The sequence below is a fragment of the Adiantum capillus-veneris genome, chromosome 20, assembly GCF_014529385.1.
Source record: "Adiantum capillus-veneris isolate H3 chromosome 20, ASM1452938v2, whole genome shotgun sequence".
NCBI lineage: Eukaryota > Viridiplantae > Streptophyta > Polypodiopsida > Polypodiales > Pteridaceae > Adiantum > Adiantum capillus-veneris.
This window is the reverse complement of record NC_140950.1, coordinates 114,975,937-114,983,403: the sequence shown is the minus strand read 5'-3', so window position 1 is coordinate 114,983,403 and position 7,467 is coordinate 114,975,937. Positions and strand designations below refer to the sequence as shown.

At 39.3% G+C, this 7,467-nt stretch overlaps 1 pseudogene; it reads right to left on the bottom strand.

The window, feature by feature from the left end:
• Positions 1–5,352: 5,352 nt before the first annotated feature.
• Positions 5,353–5,925, bottom strand: LOC147433128 (uncharacterized; annotated as a pseudogene).
• Between the last annotated feature and the right edge of the window lie 1,542 nt (positions 5,926–7,467).

Sequence of the window (7,467 nt, the reverse complement as noted above, 5' to 3'; positions counted from 1 at the left end):
TAAAACACTTGAATGGCATATAGATGAACTGTCTAACAGACTTGAAGAGCTTGAAAAATAAATGACCAGAGACTAAGGACCATAGCATATATCTATACTCAAAAGAGGAAAAAATAAATAATTTTTTGACTCAAAGATTATCACAAAACAATTTAGAAAAGGAGACCTAGTACTGGTGTACTCACTGAAACAACACATTCCAAAGTTTAAAAAAAGGGAGAATGGGTCATTTGTAATTGAAGAATTATCTCGGTAAAACTTGCAACATTAGATGGTGATATCATGGCCAACTGGATTAGTGGTGGTAGATTAAGAAAGTATCATTTTCCACTAACACACAAGATGTTAGGAAAATTACATGCAACTAAGGAACACAAGCTAGAAAAACCATAGGTGATTGAGCAAGCTTGAGAGGAAGCTCAACTTTGGATTCTAAAGTGCAAACAACTTATGTGTCCAAAGCCTATACCCATCAAAGCCATTGAACCAGTGCTACCAATTGATTCTATACAAGATGGCATTGATATTAGAATTGAGAAGAATTTGTTGATCATTTGTACTCCATTGCATGAACATTTTGCACGACACTAGTATGTCCACTCTTAGAAATTTCACAAATTACTCTTAGACTATCATTCATCAAAGGATTCTACTCTTAGACTATCATTCATCAAAGGATTCTACTCTTGCATAAACCATCATTTAATCTTGCACAATCAATTAAAGAAAGTTTTAAGATTATTTTTCCTAAAAATCACAAGTTGATGCATTCTAAATGTTAGTGTTTACTACTCATGGTACACACTTAAGCAAAAGTCATTGTGTAGAGCATATGAATTGTTCATTTCAAGTTTGTCTATTTTTAAGTTTTTTTGCAACTACGAAGAAGGGGGGAGTAAGGGGATAGCTTCGTGGAAGTGATGATCGTGTTTCTTGAACATAAAACTCCCATCTCTTCCATAGAGATACCCCATGGATGGCAAATGATGCATGAAAAACAAATGGGATTCGTCCAAGACGGGGTTAACTTAAAACTTACATCAAGACAAAACCTTAGCTCCCAAAGAGACGCGTTGTTTTCTTAAGGTCTTCTTTGAGTAAAGATTAAAATGAACTAGGAACCAAGGGATCGTAACTCAAGAAACTTAATCTAAATTTAAACTAGGATTAAAACTTTACCGAGAAGATTTGACGTGGATAGTCCTAGCATAACATAGAATATTTAAGTGTGAACTTGTCTTACATGTTTGGAAAAAGGCCGACGGTGTTTACCTATGGATACAACTAGGGATGGTCCTTTTTGGCTAGGACTGATAATTGTTGGTATATGTTTTGAGCTCACGTTCATTCAATGCCTTGGAAATGGGATTGGATCGGAGTGTGTCCCGACCGGGTGGTGAGACCGGTGGATGCGTCTGGAAATCGGCATAGTCCAACTAGACTTGATGTCAACCAGAAAAGGAGGAAGGAAAAATGGATCCATGAAGGGATCTAATATTTTGGAGAAGGATGTGATTTAATTAGAGAACTCTTCTAATTTTTTGGTAAAAAGGAACCTTGGAAAGGCTAAGAACCTAAATGGGTTATTCTGCAATTGTTCTCATTAGTTGGACCTTTACTCTGCTTCTCGGATTATTGATTTAAAAGAACCTAGAGTATATGATTTTTGTAAGCTTGTCCTACACAAGATAAAGAAAAATAAGAATTGAAAATTGTGTAAAGGCGCCGCCTCCACACATGGCAGAGGAGACATGATACCCAAGTCTTGGGACGAGGATAGGGATATGCCTGGAGAAGTATATGTGATTGCTTAAAAGATAACTAGATAACTTTAATAATACTAAAGGAAAAAGGAACTAAAATATTCTATAAAGGAAAGAGGTGGGAATGACCTAATAAATGCACAATTTCAAGGGTATGCAACAGTTTGCATGTTGTTTTCAAATGCTTGAAATGTATTCTTGGTTTGACATGATTAGAATACTGTTTTCTAGTATCATAGTACTACCTTGGGAAGGTGCATTTACCAAACGGTTAGGTGGGAGGGTGGATTTTAGAGGGTTAATTATTGGCCAAAAAGCTGAACCAAATTTTATGTTTTCCATTAAGTTAAGTCGAAAACGGGGAAAGGGATTCGGATCTACGGAGTGGGGATCACACTTGGGAACAAGGGACTCGTGTAGTTAGTGAATACACTTATATTTAGGGAACGCAATGACGATTGTGCTCGGTCATAACCGGGAAAAAAGCATCAGTGACCTTGAACTAAGGGTGAATTAGCGAACTCCCACGAGTTGCCCTTGGAAGGTTGAGTTCAAATTTAGTTTGATGGCTTTCATTGGAAACTTTTGAATGGATAAGAAAAGATATTTTGGGGTAGGGTTCCATATGAGAGGAAGTGAATGTTATCACCTCCCTTGAGTTGGCATCAAAGAGCAAGAGGAGTCCTGTCTTGGTGTCGGTCTCAAGCGGGAGGGATGTCAGGAATCGTGGTGTATCCATTTGGAGATGGTGCAATCGGCGGTCCCTGGCATGGGCCTCACATGTTCTTTCAAACTCCATTGTGATGCTATCCATCCCATGTGTTTGTCTTTCTGTGTTGATATTCTGTCTTCAATCCACACTGGATCACTGACTTTGACTAGAATTCTCATGACAAATGCTTGCTTTACTTTCTTTTGTTTTTCTTGAGTACTTAGGATGAAGTACCTTTACTTTTTTGGGTGGCTCCCTAGAGGTTTTGTTTGCCTCAACAATTGACTTGAAATTTCTAAAGCTTGATTTGCTTGAAGAAGCTGATCCATGAGGGTTCTTTGATGTAGAGGCATATGATGTCACACCTTTTGTGCTAGTCGATGGAAGATCCACATTAGATTTACCTTTGTCTATAAGATGTGTCTTTGATTCTTGTGGCATGTGCAACTGCTAATCCAACATTAATGATAGAATAGAGTAACATCGATGTATCTACTCTGTGGGCCTTGTGATGTTCTAGCCATTGATGTCTAAGGATGACAACTGCAAGCATTTCCTTTGAAGGATTTACTTGAAACTTTACCAACTCTTCATGCTTCTAAATACTAAGGGTAGCAACCATTTCTTTTTGAGTTGTAGCCATACATCACATTGCTTTACTATCCTTTTTGCATGGTGTGATATCGAGTATTCTTTGAATGTTTTTGAAACCGTATTCCACTTTGCTTCTTTATTCAATAGAGCATTGCATTTGACGCTTGCTCCTTCACACTATTGAGGACTATAGCTATTCTCATTGATGGTTCTCTGAGGATGGGCTATAATAGATTCATTCATTTGAAATGAACCATCCTTCATGATCTATCACTGGGCATAATTCTATGAGCTTGTATGTGGGCTATAATAGATTTATTCCTCTAAAATAAACCATCCTTCATGATCTATCACTAGGCACAATTCTGTGAGCTTGTATGTGGGCCTTTCAAATAGTGGTCCCTCCACTTCACCTATTCCAGAATCATAGAAATTAAGCAAAAATACCTAAGTTAACTTGTGTAAAGGGAGAATTTTCAATATCAAGTACACCAAATTCTTCACCTTGATGGAACTTCAACAACAAATGCAACAACAAAAATATGCATAAAAAACAATATGCTATTCAAGAAATATTTTGAGGGGTTCTTCAAAAATAAGGTGTAGCTATAAAAGAATTTGCATGAGTGTAGGACTCTACACCACTCCACTATTATTAAGCTAGTAGACATTGACTCTTATGCTCGTCTCTTCTAGCATGAGTGACACGACTTAGATAAGCTCAACTCTTCCAGCTTGAGCACAAGCCTAATAATTATGACTCTTATCATAGATTTTATTAAGACTTGAAGCTTTCGGACTAACGCTTTTCTTGTTTCGTGGCTCAACAAGCCAACTTTGACTATGCCAAAGAGTGTTGACTTCACTTTTTACATTGTTGTGCTTATTGCAAACATTATTTCAGGTACAAGTAAGCTTGAATCCTCAACGAGTGGATTATTTATAGACCAAGTTGGCAATGAAGGTTTCTTTTTCCATAATTTTTTAATCACCTTTGAACTTGCACCTATATTGGATTCGTTGTCCTTCTTTGACTCTGAAGATTCTATTATCCATTTGATTCTTGAGTTGGGCATGTTGTTAAGAGCCTTTGATGTTGATGTTAGGACTTTGTTGGCCGTCGGCATTCGACCTTGGATCAGGAGCATTGGAAGACTTAAAAATCCAAACCCTTCTATTATTTTTATATCTTCTTCGATGACTTTGTTTGGCATAAGGTCTTGTTGAGCTCTCAAGATCTTCATGCAGCTTTGTCACAATTGTCGGTGGCCTTTAGTTGACTGGTAGCCAAATTCTCATATATCCTATGTAGAATCCTTGTGCAAGAAGAAGATTCTTTGGAATCCATTTTTGTTTTATTTCTTCTTGAGGGTTGTGGTAGACTTTCGTAGCACTCAATGTTGTCCTATTGTATTGCCTCTTCCTAGGTATCCTGGGATGTTGTCACAATAGGTACCTATTTGGCCTTCTTCTTTGAGAGGGTCTTGATTGCACTTCATATGCAATGATCTTGGGCTTTGGTACCCACACCTGTCTATTACCTCTGTAGTACTCTTGTTGTTCTAAACTATATTGTGATGCTATCCATCCCATGTGTTTGTATTTCTCTATTGATCTTCCGTCTTCAATCCACATTGGATTGCTATTTTTTACTAGACTACTCGGGAAAAACACTTTTTTGAAACTCTCATGCTTTAATGAGTACTTAGGTTGATATACCTTTGATTTTTTGGGTTATTCCAACGAGTTTCTATTTGGTTTAGTGAATGACTAAGACGTTCAAAAGCTTGAATTGCTCGAGGGAACTAATCCATCATGGTTATTTGATGATTCATTTAGTACCTTGCCTCTTTGTTTTCATGAGTGAAATGATTCATTTAGTTCCCTGATTTTCACCTTTGCACATATCTCTGGGAGAGAGAAACCCTAAATTGGGGGAGAGAGAGAGGGGGGGTGTCTACAATGAGTGGGAAAGAGAGATCAAGCAAGTGCTTCATTTGGTGCACCCATTCTCCCCTTGGCACACACACAAGATTGTTGGCAACTTACAAATTCAATAGGCTTAATGATTCAAAAACATAGTATCAAGCATTTAAAGAACTCAACCACTGCTTATGAGAAGAAAATTAATAACAAACAAAAACTTTGCATGTCCAATTTAGAGCGCTCCAAAAGTAAACATCACATCCACCGTCATGCAATACCAAAGAAGTTGGTCGTCAACAATTACGCAATGCAGGCAATGATAAATAAGAAAACGCCAACGCATGCATCCCACATCTACTACTCTCTCCATATCGCTAGGGAGGCAATGCAGTTGGCCACATGGTTCAAAGAGCTACATATTGCATTTGCACTGTCACGAGTTGCTTCATTTCTTGCCTACTCGATTTCCAGCAATCTCTTTTCCCTAGCGTCTTGATGTGCATCCTTTTGGTCCTCTAAAATTTGCAATACCATTGCCAAATTCTTCGTCGATGATTCCAGGAGCTCTTTGATGTTGCTTTAGTTCACCTACGAGCGCCGCTTTCTCTTGATCCCTCCCGAGCTTCCTTCTGCTGACACGTCACTAGACTCCCCACCATTATTTGCGGTAGGAGGTAGTGTTTGCTTCTCTCATGTGCTGTCACCGTCGACAGGCATGGTGTTGTTGTCTTCTTCGTCGCCACAGGCGAAGAAGTTAAGAAATTAGGGTGAAGGTAGCAGTGCAACATAAAATAGCAACGAAAAAACAAGGACCAAAGAAACAATTTCCATTGGGACATGCATACCTAGGGGCGTTGTGTCATCCTCCATAGAGTCAACCAACAATCCCTCGATTTTGGCATTGTGATACTCGCCAAAAAACATCTGCATTTTGTTGTAGAGTTCGAATGGAAGTCTTCTAAGGCAATCCTTTTGTGCGCCGCTCGGTTTGATTCATTTACCAGTAACTAGGCCACCCTGAGGGAATCTTCTTCTCGTAGTGATTGAGCCTATTGACGAGGGAGTGTACTTTCTCCCACTTCGATTTGCATTGGGCCTTATTATGCATGAAGCCTCTTGCTTGGAAAATCTCAACAGCCACTTACGAACGGTCCCAACAAGTGCTTTCATAAACCCCTCCTTCACTCTGGCGTACCTATACTTCTTTCTTTGCCTCGACCAAAGTGATGATCTCGTGAAGCTGCCAATTAGTTCATGCAGTTGTTTGTGGAGGTGGGGTGAGAGATACCTCTCCCCAGGTATGTATGCACAAATACACAATTTATATTTTTTAACAATATTTCAATATACATCAGAGTTGCGAAAGCATTTTCATAGAGAGGAGTTCTCAGCACGTGACCTAGCATGGACTTTAGGCCATGAGCATGAGTGCATCCAGAGGCACCTAGCGACTAGTGCTACCTCTGAATGGGTGGTATGAATGAAAGCGTACTCAAGAAAATAACATTGTGGAGGGTGAATATATGTGTACACCACATTGCGGAAATAGAGAGAGAGAGAGAGAGAGAGAGAGAGAGAGAGAGAGAGAGAGAGAGAGAGAGAGAGAGAGTAGTGGAGGGTGAATAGAGTGCACAGAAACACAAAAGAATGACAAACAAGAATCTTTAAATGATCCATCTAAATAAACAGGCAACCATGTATTAATACAATAACAAAATCTAGGTATAGAATAGCATAAAAAAATATAGAATGACTAACAGAGCACCGGACCCTGTATAGGGAGCGAGCCATCCACTTCCACTCTACTATGGACAGAGAGAATTTCACTTTGCCAGGAGCGAGCCAGAATACCTCCAACCTACTTGGTCCAAACATAGGTTGAGACTTCTTCACCTCCCTCCATGAACCCAAGCTCTGAAAGGATCCCAAATACTAGTAGGTGGTAGGGTATCAACACCAACCATACCATTCTAGGCACCATGCCTCTTTGATGCCCAACATGGGGTGTTTAGACAAAGCCAAGGCAAGATCCCCGACGCATTAGCCATGTAGGTCGTTCAGTCCCTGATGCACTATTGTGTAGATGAGCCTTTAAAAAAAAAGACGTAGGCACCTTAAAAAAAAAAAGACGTTGGCAACACCCCCGATCTAGTAAAGCTCTAGGTCATTGACCCTTTTTTTTGTCTAAGGCTAAGTGATGTAGGTGATCCTAGCCTTGTAGAAATGCTGCCATGAGAATCATAATACATGAGTCCAATCACAATAGCATCTTCCATATGCACAAACAATCTTTTCCAAGCAGTCAGATTGTGCAGGGTCTCTACCCTTATACGTCCACCATAAACCATCAAAACCACCTCATGATCCAATCCAAAATCATAAACCATAATCCAATCACATAATAAGGGTAAGCACTCTACCCAACTCAAGGTGATGCACATCCATATCCTGCAAAACCACTTTAGCACATAA